Source organism: Cygnus atratus, chromosome 12, assembly GCF_013377495.2.
Source record: "Cygnus atratus isolate AKBS03 ecotype Queensland, Australia chromosome 12, CAtr_DNAZoo_HiC_assembly, whole genome shotgun sequence".
Taxonomy (NCBI): Eukaryota; Metazoa; Chordata; class Aves; order Anseriformes; family Anatidae; genus Cygnus; species Cygnus atratus.
In genome coordinates, this window is record NC_066373.1 from 18,914,749 (window position 1) to 18,931,543 (window position 16,795).

Below are 16,795 nucleotides of genomic sequence, written 5' to 3' on the forward strand. Positions count from 1 at the left end.
AGCTTTACCACAGCAGTGGCCTCCTCTGTAAATTCTCCTCATCCCACTACATCCCAGTATCTGTTCTGTCTAGGCAGACGTCCAATACTGACATGAAAGTTTTTCCCAGCTGGCTCTGGCATCATTCACTCCACAAACAGCACCAAGGCAGCCCTGCTCCTGTGAGAGGCCTCTGAGGGCGTCCATCTTGTTTCACCTCAGGTGAGCTGTTGTGGAGAGGGAGGGAAAAGGAGCGTGAGGAATCAGGAAGGCTGGGAAATGGCCGATGGCCAAAATGTCTCAGCAGAAGGCTTTGCAACCTCATATGGCAGCCTAGGCAGCAGCTGAGCTGGGTTTTTGTGTGTTGGTCCAGTTTTGCAGCCAAAGCAGGCAGGTCGAGGTCGAGGGCGAATGCAAGACCCTGAGGGGAGAGAGGCTGCTGGGAAACTGGGAGGGGATGGCGGAGCACAAGCCAAACCCCTGCCTGGTGGTGGTGGACCAGGCAGCAACTGCAAATCCCTCAGCCATGCACAGAGCAGCTCTAAAGTAGGTATGTGTTTTAGGTAAGCTTAAATGTCAACTCTGTATCTGCACTGGTAGCCCTGACAGAATATAGTAATGTCAGTACTAAACTGAGGTGGCAAACTGTAGGTAGACTACCCTGCTGAGCACCTCCACACAGAGCAAGAGGTGTCAGAGGTCAAAATCGTACTTCTGTTTTTACTTAATTGATAAAAGAGATAATCAGATGTGTTTTCTGTTATGTCTATGATTTAATGCTGTGAATGCTGTGTAAACAACATAGCTATCTGTATTAAAGGTGATGGGTTTCAGTCTTAATACCTCTATTGGTAAAAATTGGTTTGCCACAACTGAAGGCAGAGATCTGGGGAGTTGTTTTTCTTGTCCTGAGTGATTGAGCTATGCCTAAAAAATGTTAAGTATTATGTTCTTATTCCAAAATAGATATGCATACTTGGACTTAATCAAGAATAGATTAATCACTTCAAAGTTGCACAATTACTTGGTCAAGTGTAGACAGAATGCCAGCAGGATTTTGGGGCTTTGTTTGTTTGTTCTTGGTTTAAAGGGAAATGGCTTCTCTTTTGTTACGTTTGGTCTGGTGGTAGCTATTGGCTCCTTTAAACTGTCTGGAGCCTGTGTACATGTCTGAACACACTTCTTGAAGAACATATCTTCTTTCACATATGTGGATTCTGACCTCACACATTTTCATTTTTAGGAGCTGCTGTGAGAATATATGTATGTGGCAATCTTTCTTTCTCTAAGGTCTGCTCTTAAAGTATACATTGTGCTACTCAGCCTTTCTTTGCTGAAAAAATCACAGCTCAACCTAATCAAATTATGTTGGCTTGGGGAATAGGTTTTGGGGACACAGGATTCTCTTCTGTGTTTTCCAGAGAGAAGTTAAGGATTTAAGTGTTGTACTAACCCCCCCGTGACTGCTGCTCGTTTACAGGCTCTGTAAGACAAATGCAACTTCCCAGCACTTCCCTATGACAGAATCAAGAGGGGAATACTTTGATAATAGATACATTTTTCTCCTTTTATGTGCTAATAAACTAAATAAAAATATTTTGATTAAAAGCAGCGTTTTGAGTGAAAGATAACAGGAACCATCTCCTATCAATGAGTGGTACAGAGTTATCCTCTTCCATCCATTAATATTTTATAGAATCTCCATTTCCGGGATAAAGTCTTCGGACTCTGATTCCTGGTATGAGGACAAGTACAAGATTTTTTGGTAAATTGAAGAGTTCACTGTTGAAAGAAGTTTGTCCTTTACATTTTAAGATATGCATTATGTAATACAACTAATTTTATCAGGTTTTAAGTAAACAAAGCTACAAATAAGTCCTAGAATTCCATGCTGGTGCTGCTGTTTTTCCTTTCTCTGTCAGTGCCATATTAGGATAGTCTGTTTTTTTGGAAGAGCATTTCTGAACTGCCTTTTGCAACAGCAGAGGAAGTGCCTGAGAAAGTTCCATGAAAAACAGTGAATCACACAGTGTCTTTCTAATTCTGACAGTGTTTCCTTCTGTTTTGCAAGCTCTCAGGCTGTGTTTGCTATGAATGCCTTACTTGCTGGAATTTTTTGTAGTTGCATCCAATGCTATTTTTAGATCTGGGTCTGATTTATGTTCTGAATGCTTCTGTTTTATTGGGAAGTTTGCAGCTCTGCTACAATTCATGCATATGACCTGTTATTTTAATAAATGCTATTTAAAATAATAACTACCTTGCAGATTCAAAGACTACATACTCTGCTGTGAGAAGCTGTATAAACTCTGGTAGGGGATCCTGGTATTTGGAGGAGTCTGGTTACAAAACTGGGTGTGTCTCTGATATGTGCAGATTCTCCCTTTTATCACAGAACATAAACCCAAGGGTCTTGCAGCAGTGCAACTAATCATGTTCTATGTATTTTAGTGCTCCTGACGGCTACAGTGTGTACTCAATTTTGCACAAATATGTTGGTATGTAAATCTATGGACACAGTAGAAATACCACAATGTTCAATCGAAATTAATAGATGATGAATTTTAAAAAATAGATGGATTTTAGATATGTATGTTTTTCACCTTTGTTTGTATGCACTTATGCTTAGAATGGATCTCCATTGTACTGCTGAAGTTTCACAGCTGTGTATGATAAAAACCAAGTTTTGCTGCCTGCATTTACATCTAAACTCTGCAAGGTTCTCCTATATAATTTTTAATGGATAATTCAAAGGAAGCATTTTTGAAAAGAAAGCTGGTTTTGAATATATTGGTTCCTCTTTTCCAGTCTCCACCTGAGTACATCTTTTAATAGTTTAAGGACTGGTACTTTTGATGTACATAAGAGTACTAAAATGGTATCTATTTTTAATAAAGAAATGAAAACTAAGCTCCAAAAACAGAGTTCTTCTGGAATATACTGATTAATTTTACATTTTCATTTGTCACTAAGTATAGGAATCACTGTTGTTTAAACCCAAAGTAACCTATAATTTTCCAACCTAGCTGTTGAATAAGCATACACTATTTGGATTAGAGTCTTCATATTATTAACAGAAAGGTTTGCTGAGCAAAATTTTATTCAGTTTGTTATTAAAAAAAAAAAAAAAAGCCAGCTCACAAATGTATAGGCACATTACCCCTCTCTTGCTTTTTAAAACAAATGTTGAAGGTAAGCGCAAACCATGAGTGTTTCAATTCTCTGATTTTATACAGTGTTTTTGGCCACAAAACCATTTCAAAGTTTCTGGAAATATTAATAGTGATAACAGTCTTGTAACTGTAGAGGGAGCCACTTGTTAATTCTTTAGTTTAAAGGTAAACAGTTGCATTTTTGGTCTCCAAAGAAAATGTAGAATGTTATGGGATGATATATGAACTTAATAAATATTTGTACAGTTACTCAGTCTTAATGCACAAGTTCAATTGTATGTCTTACTGTATCATTTTACCCCTTTATTGGTATTCTTACTGCCATATGTTAGCTTTGACTTTTGCTTCTTGGCTCAGGGAATGTTACTTTTTCTTTGCTAATATCTCAGGTTTGAGATGAGACTGAAATTGGTAGTAAGTTGATATAAGTTCTTTGAATTCAAATTTGCAGCCAGAAATCTTCTGTTTGGACAATTCTGCTTGCCAAAAATTAAGATATCAGTGCATAAGAAATAAAAAAAAAAAAAAATCAGAGGGATTATGTTAAAAAACAGAGAAGATACCCCAGAGACTCACATAACAGGACAAGGGCAGAGCTGCCTGTCTAGTTTTGCCAGACCCCAGGTAAGCAGCAAAGCAGAATCCAAAAGCAAAGGCAGGAAGGGGCCAGCCCTTTCACTGGGACAGTGACTTAAGAGCATGCAGGACTAAATGACACTGAAGCCACTCTGACTCTTTGTGTGAGGTGCATTGCTGCACCTTGAATCCAAATGAGCCCCAGTCAGTTGTGTGTCTTGCAAAGACAGAAGGAAATTGGGAATATCTAAAAGGCAGAGCATGAAGATCTGGCAATATTTTCTGAGAGGAGGAGATACATTGTGGTTTATAAATACTTCTCTGTGGGAGATCTTTGCAGCAGAGGCCTTGAATTAAAAAGAGCACATCAGAGTCCTTTGCCAGATCTCCTACTGGCAGAACACCAAGAATATGGATAATGACATTCTTGACATTCTGAAGTGAAGGGGCTTTAAAATAGTAATATTTGACATTTGTTGGAAACAAATTAATGTTTTCTGTTGCATATGTGGCTACCCAAATACTCTTTACATTACAGAAATAGAATTTTCTGTATTTTAACTTCTTAGCCATTTTTTTTTGTTCTCTTGGCATGCACATATGGAGGTCTAGCAGCTGCTAGCACCTAACCTAAGGAGAAATTTCCAGAGCTTAGTAACATAGTCTGAAACACATAACATCAATACTCAACTTCACAATGTTTAAACTTGTTTCCCTTACAGAGTTGAGCCAGAAACTGTTTTTTGAGTACATGAGTAAGGAGATAGAACTGAAAATTAAATGGTTTAAGATAATACTAGCATGGAAATTAAATAAACTTGTAGAGTTTATACTGATTCAGTATGCACACAAATGTTTTATATGAAAACTTGCAATATATTAGTTTTGACTAGAAATTATTTAGGGCTCTGATTCATAACTGGTAGTATTGTAGTAGCTTAAAATGTTACTGGTGTTATTTGCAGGAGATTCGCTTTAGCTACCCTTGCTACTGCAAGAGTGCTGTGTGCTGGTTTCTCAGTTGTCACAGCTGGCATATTGGTTTAAACTGCTCTAGGTCATGAGTCAGAGCCCTCAGATCTCTGCTGTCAACAAAAATGTGGAGAAGATATAGAAGCTGGCTGCCTATCCTTTGTTTTATAACATCCATCAAAGCTCAACTTTATAAACAGAAATCAAATCAGGCTTTCCAGTATTACAGCAGCTATGAGTCTTCCAAATTATGATGGAGTGAAATAATTCATGCAGAAGTCCAGAATATCTCATCTAGCCCATCTGGTGGGTTTAGTCTCAGGGCCTTCCATGGACATTATTCAGATGTTTCTGGTAGGAGGTGAAAGTAATTGCTACTTGAGGAGCTATTTGACAGGGGAGGTTAGGATTTCTTTTAATGTAATATTTAATTATATACAAATAGTAAAGCAGCTTAAATGAGATTATAATGTTCCTGTAAAAATATTATAGCCCTTTATTTCTCTCATCACTGATGAGCTCTTGCTTGCCTTGTTTGTATCATAGTGCATTAATAGTGAGTGATACATAGTAAGAAGGACATAATAGGAGTCAGCCCTAAATTGTGTGTATATGTTCATAAACCGTTAGGTGAGAGGGGAAGAAGCAGCAGAGCATTAGTGGAGTGACTTACCAGCAGTTAGTCAGTGCTGTAGTTGCTGAAACAGAAATAGATTATAGATCTTTCTTCCCCATCTAAGGTATATGTGGTACCATCTCATTACTAGAACTGCTATTTAGTTGTAGTGGTAATGGATTAAATACTGGTGCTGCTTGCATGTATTCCCTCCTCCTACAAAATGGAGAGTAGGTATACTTTGAAAGTTTTAAGAGGATTTCCTAATGCTGTAAACATACAGAAGCATTCATTCACAAGATGATTTCCACTAAATTAAAGAAGGCAAGCTGTTGGCCAAGGAAGATACCTTTTTGGTATTAAAACAAACAGTAGAGATTGTGTGCTGTTCTGACTGGAAAGGTCTTTCCAGTCCAATGGATGATATGATAAAGTGATTAGCCTTACTATGCTCTGCTCTAAAACTGTTTAAAAAAATTAAAAATGAAGATTTGAAGTTATGAAGATTTCTTTCCACTTTCTTCCTGAGTGAAACAAACACAAAGTCTGTTTGTCAGAACTTTGTTTAAGGCTATCTTGTGGTTAGAGAATGCAGACATGGGGCAGAAGGCCTGATCAGGTATCAGTGTGCAAAGGGTGAGAAATTTGATAAGCAGTATTTAGCAGAAGTCTCTGAAACACATTGAATGTGTATATGGAATGAGTTCTAGTCCACAAGTAAAAATTTGACAATATATTTGAAAATTCAATGGTTATATTTCTGAATAAGTTGTGCTCATGAGTTCTGACAACTTACCAAACTACCATAGATGGTCCTATTGCCTCACTGTGTCTCTGCACAGACTGTCATTATGGAAGGAGCTGGGTGTTAAATTGTATCCTGTTGTTGAATACAAGCTGGCTTGTATAATACACAGGCTTAACATTTTATTCTTACTGACATTTGAGCTGAGTTAACCACCTTTCTGCAGCTGTCAGTTCTACTAATTGTTTTGACACTATATTGCTGAGCAACATTCTGAATAGATCCATATTTTCTGTTGTGCACATTTCAGAAGAAAAAAAAGTGATATATAAAAATCAATATAGAATTGAAATGGAAGCTATCATGTTCTAGGGCAGAAGTGGAAGATAGAACAAAGCAACGTTCTCTGCACACAGATGTGTGCAGACTTGTCGGAAGTAGTCTTTTACTTCTGCTGAGATGATGAGCTTCTGATAAGACACACAGTATAGCAGTTGCTTATAACAACCAGGAAATCCATGTTAATTTTATGGAGATTGTATTCCCACACTTTGCACTTACAGGACATGAAATCACATAGTTGAAGAAGTTGTCATGGTGAACAACTTTTATATCAAATGATAAAGTTCTGTCCCAAAATGCTGTCTGCTAACAGAAAGCAGTAACTCATAACATACACCAAACATTAAAAACAGTATTCATCAAGTTTTTCAGTAGAAAAATATATATTTGTGTCAAAATATGAATGTCATATACCTGTCATGCCTCGTGAATATTGGTAGAAAGTCAAGATGAGGCATAGTTGTCTAAAAACCAAACCAAAGAAACTTAAACCAGAGCTTGTATATGTGGCTTAGGTGCTAGAATATCTTTTGGCCCTGCAGAACAGAACAGAAAAACAAAACAGGAGGACACCTTTAAACTGAAAATATGTTGATTAAACTTAAGCTTCATAACATGCTATATTTTTTTCTAAATGGCCCACTGAAGCATACTCTATCGTTCTTAGTTTACGCAGCTCTTGGCTTTTGAGCGTCTGAACATCAGTATCAGGACTTATCATTATGCAGCTCATCAGGGGAAGATTTGCAGTCCCTGCACTTGCAAAAGGACAAAGCTGCTTTGATGACATTCCTGCTATGACAGAAAAAGAGCAGAAAGGATTTCACCATCTCTTAACAGAGTTGTGGGGAAGAAAATACAACCTGTACTGTAGTGGGCTGCAATCTTACCTGTGTTCGCTCTTCAACCAGGTTTTTCTCTGAAGCTTTCTGCCACGATTATATTGAAAATACCAGTGATAGCCCACACCCCCATGACTCCTAAGGCTATGTACTGGCAATGTAAGTTAGCTCACAGGTGAACAGAATATATACTGAAATGGTTGGTAATTGATATTATGAAAAACCCAACAGATCCACCCGAATTAAGGTTCTGCTATGCTAAGTGGCCTGCAAGTTCAGAGCAAGAGGCCCTCTCAGGGAGACTTTCCGTTCTGAAATGAAAACAAAAAAAATTGAGTGTGATTACAGTCATGTGAAGGGTTTGATGGATGTTATACAGGTAGGGTTTGGTTTTTTTTCCACTCATTTTCTACTAGCAGTTTTGCGTTTTTTTTTTTTTTGTCAGTTTCTTGTTGTTTTATCTATGTACGTGTTTACTTGTTTTGTTGAAAGCCTATGATGTGTTTTATTATGTTTTGATGTATTGATGAGTTGGAAGAACAAACCGGTAATGAAAACATAGAATTTTGAGATGGAAAAACATATGAACAACTCATAATTCACAATGTCAGTTTTTTAATGTGATATTTCGTTATGTCTACACAAGTCCATTTTCATGTTGGATTTAGTCATCTTTTTGTGTCTTAAATAGGAAGGTATATCATAATATTGTAGTGAAAAAAAGTAGGTATTTATGAGCTATTTATAAATAAGCTAGCAGGTAGTTGGATAAACCAGCTATTCCGTTATGTTGGTTTAAGTCTACATGAAAACTCTAATACATAGTAGAATGAATTTAAAAGCAAAAGTACCTGTTGAAAATCTTACTATAGTTCTCATTGGTACATTCAAGTGCCTAAATACCCTCTGAGGTAGCTAGATATGATATTTCTCTCCAAGTTAGACATGTGCATATCAGTCCTGATGTAAATTAGCACCTTGAATGAACTTTTGCCTGTGTATATTTGTTCCAATGTTATATTATTATTGACTTATAGAAACAAATATTTTAGAGAGAATAAAGTTTGCAAAGATGAGGCCATTGCCTTTGCAATATTTCCAAAATTTTGCAGAAAAAAACATATAGTCTGCATCATCTTATAAAATATATATCTGTTATCTGTTGATTTATAAATGCTTTTCAAGTACACTGCATTTTCTTTCCTTGTTGTGACTAGGTAGTTAATATAATAAACATTTTCAATAATTTTAAGAAGGAATATTATGTGTGTTTGAAGAAATGAAACCAGTGGAGATCAAATTTCTTATCCTTTCATTTTCTGCTCTTCAGTAGGTAGCTAGCTATCGCTCAGCTCTTCTGTTATTGGCTTTCTTTTTCTGATTCTTTTTTACATTAGAATTATTTTGTGGACATGAAGATATAAACAAATTTCTTACTGTCAACTCATCCATTTGTAATGGATAGTGCTTCAGGACTTTCAGGTTTTTTTTCTTCTTCTTTTTTTTTTTTTTTAACAGATCAACTTTTTTCCAAAAAGCACTCAGGAGCTTTACAGGGCAATAAAGTGTCTAGATGAGCTGGAGCTGTACAGAATTTTTGGAAGTGTAGAGGTACATAAGCTTTGTGTGTTTTCAGTTATATTTAAGGATCTTTGGATGGTGTGCCTGTAGAACCTCAGCACTTATATTTTTGAAAAGCACATCTTTTGAATTTGTATAGCATCACCAAAATGTGGCTGCTTCCATAAAGGAAGGTCAGATGTGGATTTACAGTGGGAGGTAAATGTACTTCAGGTTGCCTGCCATTCGCACTGTCTGGAGCGATATGTCATATGCCACAGGAATGCACAACTGCAGCTACGTGGCTGTGCAGCACTTCCATGTAAACTGCAGCAGTGCCTGCCCCAAATGTGGCTACGGGTCATTGCAGGATCTACCGTACTCAGAGATGAATAAAGCAGGACTAATTTCACAGTAATAAAACAGGGACTTGGTAAACTTGCGAGATGCAGGTTCCAGTACAACCTGCAAGCTACGTAGGAACAAGCAGCCTGAACTTTCAAGTGTGTGGGGAATGTTACAGTGCACAGTGTTCATTGCAATTGTTAGTGCAGGCCAAGATACTGTTTTAAGGGGCCATCATGTGTTTGGTGCTAAACTTTCTTATGTGCTCGCTTCTTTAGGAGTCCTAAGATACTCAGCGTCAGAGCTAATAGTCATCACTTGCAGGCATTAAAGGTTCAGGATCTCATTGCAGAGGCTGACTTAGGTGCTTCAGCTTACTTCAAAGTATCTGTTTTTGTCTAAATCTGGTACAGGATGGTGCTTCTCCAAAGGAGAAAGAGCATTTCTAGTATAAAGTATGCCACACAGACTTTCTGAATGTCTTTGGCCCATTAAATTGTGCTGATGCTTTGGTCTTAGGTTAATATGAAATCAGAGCTCTCTTGGCCTGAAAGATCCTTGTCACAAACTCCCAGTCTCTCTCATGAGCTTTTGTTTTGCTCACATCAGTTTTCATGCCTTTAGTTCCCCCTCTACCATTCCTTTGTGACTGCTGTTCAGTACGGTAGTAAGTGTAAACGTTTCGTTGAAATTTTTGTATGCTTTTTATTGTTACGCTTAGAAAAATAAGCCTTGGTGGTTTTAAAATAACTAGCAAGCAATAGAAGGCTTGCATAAAAGTGAAGCAACAATCACGGTGATTTGGTGTGACTGAGGTGCCATTAATCTCCCTATCCTGGCAGTTGGGAGGTAAGCTTCTTACAAGGGTTTGTCTCCTGAGGAATTTCCCTGTGCTTAACCAGTGATAAAGAGATGATGATCTGTTTAACCATAAGGGCTCCTCTAACAGCTGCCTCAGTATTTATTAGTATAGGTTTTTATTGCACAAAAATAATTTATAGTGTAGTGGCATATCTGATTACAGAAGTGTTCTGTGATATCTTCTGTTTCTTGTGAATTGCTTAATATGAAGTTACCATGTAGAAATTCTTGGATATGTGAGGTTAGCAAGCCAGGTAATTACGTTGCAAGAGCCAATGCACTTGCAAATGGGATATTGAGTGTACCACTACTTTCCTTCAGGAAACAAAATTGGTTTTGGATTTAAAGAAGATAAGACTTGCAGACACATCCTTCTAAATTCTGGAAGTGTCATAACTGGTGTACAGTTGGAGTTTAATTTGGAAGTGACCTTATGTGTTTTTTTTTGGTTTAACTAGTTTAATAGAGGAAATCTTTTTAGTATTTCTACCCTTGATTCTACTGCACCTGCCAAAAAAAAATTTAAAACTTCTCTTCCCTTCTCTGCATGATAAAATTCTGTAATAGTTCTCTAAATAAATTGTGTGTTTTGGGTTTTATTTAGGGGGTGTCGTTGTTTGTTTGTTTTCTTTGGTTCATTGTTTTTTTTTGTTTGTTTGTTTGGTGGGAGCTGCATTTGGGGGAAGAGGAGAGTTTTGTTGTTTTTGTTTTGTTTTGTGTTTTTTTTTTTTTTGTTTAGAGAGAGAGAGGCTCTTCGAGGTGTTCCCAGAGCCTGCAAAGGTGCAACGTGTGGGTTCTGAGTTCACACAAACTGGGTTAATCTGGGACTGTAACGAAGGGCATATGCTCTTGGGGGCCCCCATGTGTTCTAGGAAAGGGTGTTCATCATAAACCAGCTGGAAAGGTTCTGCAGCACTAGCTATAGGATAAATTTAGGAGTTCACTGGGAAAGCCTACATGTCTACCTAGGAATCATTAGAAGGTTTCATTATTTGAGCCAGGATGCTCATCTGCCATTGTAACCTATTCACTGGAGCTGTTTTCTTTCTCTCAAAAAGAAGGAAAAAAAAAAAAGCTCAAAAGCTAAGGAAAAGCCTTGGCCACAAAGGCAATCTCTGGAAATAATCCACATGACAGTGAAATTGCTGTTTATTGCTGTTTGGGAAGCTTATGGCCTTCTCAGTTTCACTAACAAAGTCTAATAAATACTTTAAAATTTGTCTTTGATATCACAGATCAGCAGCCTAGCCCTGCAGCTCTCATTCAGCTGATCTTAATGGGTCTACGTTTGTGGTTGTTAGTTTGTTTGTTTTTAGTTAAGAAAAAACAGTCTCAATGACTGAACTTTTTGTCAGTAATTGTGTTATTCAAGTGGCTGATGTTTTTGGTATTACCGTATGTTAGTTCTATTTGGCCTGAATTTTATGAAGCATTAAGACATAGCTTAATTTCTTAAGTTAGAGCCAGAATTATGAAAATGTATTCAATACTTTAAAAAAAAAATCAGTAAGAGGGAAGGAAAATCTTGAAAAAGCTTTTTAATCGGATAGTGGAAGTGAAAAAAATTTTCTATGTCCAATCTGGGCATGTGTTTTATAATCATATAGTTGTATGTTCATATCACTGAAAACTCAGCTTGGAAAACATTGCAAAGTTACTTTATTCCTTTTATTTATTTGTTTTGAGGAGTAATGTATGCAAGCTCCTAACATTTTGCTCACCAGCCTTAGTGAGCTAAGGAGAATAAATGGCAGGTCATAGAGGGTACTTGAGAAGTCATGACTCTAAAATGATAAAATCTTATTAATGAAGAAGTGAGGAATAGGAAGGGGAAGAGAAAAGTAATGGTATTTTTTGGCTAAGGAGCAAGACTGATATTTGAAATCGATGGTTCTATCACTTGATATTGAACAAAGACATGATCTTGCTTTGCACTTCGATGAGCCGTGACCACAAGACAGGTCTGTAGCTTCCACTTCAATGACTTGGTTTAATTGTAATATGCTATAGAAGTGTAAGGGGATTTCTGAAGTTAAGCAATCAGGATTGGGCCTAAACATACACGTGCTGCCTACAGCATAATGAAGTTATTTGATTGTGAAGTATCCCCCAAAAATGGAGATAGCAAAAATATGTCACAATATCAATTAGCCATTATTGAGGGAAAGCTCTCAGGAATGCTTGTTGGGAAGCAACAGCTTTGGTGTGGTTAATAGACTTTTGTATCAAGTACAGTTGTTCTGCTATTTCCGTGGAAATTCACTGCATTTCAGCCAAGTCCCAAGCCTCTGAGAAGTAGCGGCTTGCAGTCCTGGCTTCTGAGCAGTGGGATGGAACCCAGCCCCAAATCCTGTGCAGATCCAATGCTAAGAAATTCTGCTAAGCTCAGGTAGAGAGCATCAGGCTTTAAAGTTATCTGAAGAATATCTTGCTCTGTATCTTATCACACTCACTCTTCAATCTTACTTATAGGAAAAAAAAAAAAACAAACTCCCATCAAAATATTATTTCCTTAGAGACTTTTTCAAATATGCCATTACATTCACAAGTTATGCTGTTTCTTATTGAGCTAAACTAAACCCAGTGCAACAAGTTGAAGAATCATTAATTTATTAGTACTATTATATGTACATTTTACAGTTTTTAGAAGATTCATAGTACACAACATTTTTTTTTTGGTCAAGTGTTACCAGAGTTCCCCCAGTTTATCACAGCTTGACTGAGTCTGTCATTATTGGAACTGTGTGTGGGGGCTGTTGAAAACAAACCATCTACATTTCTTAACTTCATTTGTTTTTCTTCTAGTAGTAAAAATCCCAGACTCTAATTACAGATTTTGTTTCTGCGGTTCTCTTCACTCACTAAACAAAATGAATGCTGCTGATTTAATATACCACTATTAAATATTTTCCTTTTCTTATAACTGTACTGTACAGTCTTATCTTTTTTTAAACTAAACATTGTTTAAACTCTACTTTGAAGATAAAACAATTAATTTTTCTGCAATTTCATATTTTTCTCATTATTAGAGTCCACTGCTCTACAAACTTAATTTATTTTTGCTATGAACTGATGAGATAAGAGGCTATTATTGCTATTTTATGGTAATGACGTGAACACAGGGAGATTACAAAATCCCTTAATTTTGGGTATGCAGTTCTCAGGGTATTATAGTAATTCTGTTTCAAGCAGTGTGAGTTGCATTTGTAAATAGTTTAATGTTCTAGAAATAGATTAATCTGGCCATTTCTCACAAGCTTGATCTTCTGTTCCTACTCCCCCTAACTTTCTAATTCTTTCTGTCCTGCCTTTGACTCTTTGTGACCATGTTTTGTTATAATCTCAGTTCATTAGGTTTCTGATTTCAGTCCTAGCCCTCTTGCCTGACCCTTACATAAAGTACTTGCATTACGTATTTGAAATAAGATTCTATTCTGAAATAATTAAAAAAAAAAAAAAACAAAAAAACAAGTTTTGTTTTGCTTTGTTTGTTTATTTGTTTTTTAATTAATTGGGACTGTTTGTATACTCAAGGGCAAACAAATGGTCTTGAATTTTAAAAAAAAAATAGCATAGAATTTCATTTATAGATTCAAGGTATCCCTCTAAAGATCTATGGTTGTTCACTGCTTATGAAGTTATAAGCATAAAACAATTCTTGGATAAAAATATTTTTGGAGGTAAATGTAAGTAACTTACTATATGCTGAAAAAACTTATGTGGGGTCTATGAATATTCTTGTATCTGCATAAATATAACAGTGTAGCTTTAGGGATCCTTCTGTATTGGTAGACTTTACAGCTGTATGTATGCAAGTTAGGACTTGAGACTACCCATAAACATGGTAACTGTAAGTTATACTGTAGTTGAAGCAAAAACAAAGCACCAAGCTTGTGTCTCAGACCCCAAGATGACTTTACAGAACCTCCCTTTGGGGAGGATGGGAGAAAGGAAATCGCTTGTGTACAAATACAAGAATTTTGTTATGTAAACCCTTGTTTCCATGAATATTGCAATGTCATGTCTATGCAGTTCCTCTTTTCAGAGTAGCAAAGTTGGCATCTAGTTAATTATTTCTCCTTTTTTAAAATGAAATGCTTCTTTCATTATTTTGCCATTATTGGTACCAAAGTTTTTTATGTTCTTTGTGAAGCCTAAGTGTGTCTGGTAAAAGGTCATAACTATTTTATTCTCCCTGCTTTTGAATTTGGTCAACAATTAGTACAAAGTAGGGCCCAATGCTGCTTTCAAAATTAGTATCATCATAGGTTAATTCAGGTTGGAAGGGATCTCAGAAGTCATCTAGTCCAACCTCTTATTGAAAGCAGGATCAGCTACACGATCGGGCTGCTCAGGGCCTTATCCTGCTGGGTCTTAAAAACCTCCAGGAACTGAGACAAGCTGTTCCACTGTTCAGCTGGCCTCATGCTTGAAAGACTTTTTCCTTGTATCCAGTCTGAACTTCTTTTGATTGTTTTTTGTCTCTTCTCTCTCACCCTCGCACCATATATTGCTGTGAGGAGCCTATCTGTGGCTCCTCAATAACCTCCTTGCAGGTACTGGGGGACTGCTGCTAGGCGTCCCCAAAGCCCTGCACTTTTCTCCAGGCTGCATCTGCCTTCTTTCAGCTGCCTCTCCTCACAGGGCAAGTGCTCCAGGCCTCAGCCATCCTGGCAGTCCTCTGCTGGGCAGTCTCTTGCCAGTTTGTCGATGTCTTGCTTGTACTGGGGAACCCAAAGGGGGTCACAGTTGTAATTGTTGAAGCTAAAATTTTGATAAAGTTGAAAATACTTAAGAGCTTTCTCATTAAAATTTTACTCTATAGAACTGCATGCTTGGAGGTGATTGAGAAGGTAACTGTCGAAACTGTTTCTGAATCTCTTCAAGTTTGTTGTGGAACAAACCTTAGGTTGAGAAGCATGGCATGTTTTTGTTCAGAAACAAAACAGAGTGCTGTATGTGTTGGTTTCTATGTACATATGTTGGTGCACAGTTGCAGACGCAACAATTCCAGCATATACTTTATGGAAGGGAAATAATCATCTGCAGCCTTTCAACCTGATTTGTCATTTTCAGAACAGCTAGGACATGTAAAATAGGGAGATCACACACACATACAAAAAACCTGCCTGTCAATGTAAAAGTTGAAGCATTCCAGTTGTTCAGCAACAGCAAATTCTGCCAACAAAAACTAGCTAGATACCTAAGTAGAACAAATCAACGGGAAATAGCCTATGAAAGTTTCCAACGGACAGCTTTTTTTTTTTTTTTTTTTTAATCACAGTAGGTATAAATTTCACAGATCATATGCTTGTTTAGTCACCAAGGTAAATTTGTGGAAGACAGGATCTGCTTAATGGTAACACAATTACCAAATGGTATGGAATTGATCAATGTTCCATGTATTACCATTTTGCTTTTAACTCTTTTTGAGACATTCTTTGCTGGCCTGGTATGCTACATTTGTTAACTAACTCCATCTGCTGAAAGTCTGGTCTGGCAGTTTAATAATGAGTTGCTTTATTAAAAAGAGTGCCTGCAAGTGCTACTGTTGGTGGTAACATAGGGGATTTAAAGAAAATATATCTTAGAAGTATCCATACTTCGCTCGTAGTGCCATTAAATCTTAAACCACTATAGTTCTCTACATTTGAGTTTTATAGGAAAAGGTATACTATGCATTTCGCTATGCACATTATTAGTCTTAATCACACCAGCCTTGTTCTGTAGGTTATGTTACAAAGTGTAAAGAGGTCCACTGAAAGCATGAAATGACTTGAATTTTGCAGCTTTGGAACTACAGAGTTGTTTGTTAGTAGTTTCCTCTTGCAACTTGGTGAATTCTGTTTGAACATGGTAATAGAGAATTGGTGCTCAATTTATGAGGCTTTATTCAATATGTATATTCTTTACCAATGAGTTCAGAAGACTTGCTTGGCAGGCATACTGTTGCATTCTTAAAGCATGTAGGGAAGAAAGGAATGCAATATTCATGTATTTGTTGGATCCATATGTTTCAGGATATTTATTGTAATTGTATATATAAATACGTCATACCAAAAAAAACCTTGATGTTCATCCGGAGGCAAGATGCTTCCTTGATATAACAACTTCAATTCTTATTCAAAGTCAAGCATGGCAGATTTCTGACTTGCTTTTTAACTTGGGCTTCTTCATTATTTGCAGTCCATTATAATTAAGTTATGTCTTTTTAAATAGTTTGCTATGCAAGGAATTATTGTTCTGCTTCTCCAGAAGCTACTATCATTCTTCTGTGTTCATACTTAGCCTACATGTTGTATGTAGTTAATGATATATTGTGCTTTCATAGAGTCTAAAGCCAAAAATGACCAGAAAATCACATAGCCTGACATGTAGATGATAAGTAATTGTCGTTCACATAATAATTCGGATGGTAGTCCTAGGGTCTGGATTTTGCATTCTGGGAGATAAAATGCTGCAGGCAGAGAATTAAGAGAGATCATGCCATTAAGACCCATCTGTGTATAAGTAAATGACTAGGTGAGAGATTCTTTTGTCACCTACACCGATAAAGATATTTTTCAAAAAATAATGGAACCTCACTGGTAGGAAATGTCAAAATTGACTTTGTCTCACATGCATTTCTGTTTCTTTATCAGCAAAACTGATTATTAAATATCTTTAATAAAAGTACTAAATCTTGGGAAATTGACTGAGATTATAACTGTTAAGCAAATCTATCTGTAAGTAGATACAGCTGTAAATTCTTTTGTTTTAATGAGAGTTCCTAGATGGAAACTGA

The 16,795-nt window shown here is 36.8% G+C and overlaps 1 protein-coding gene across 1 annotated transcript in view; it reads left to right on the forward strand.

The window, feature by feature from the left end:
* Positions 1-509: 509 nt before the first annotated feature.
* The window catches only part of SIAH1 (siah E3 ubiquitin protein ligase 1), a 71,386-nt gene continuing 55,100 nt past the window's right edge, over positions 510-16,795 (forward strand). Inside the window, exon 1 of the mRNA XM_035543175.2 lies at positions 510-529. The gene's annotated coding sequence lies outside the window, so the exon portion shown is untranslated. The remainder of the gene's footprint in view (positions 530-16,795) is intronic.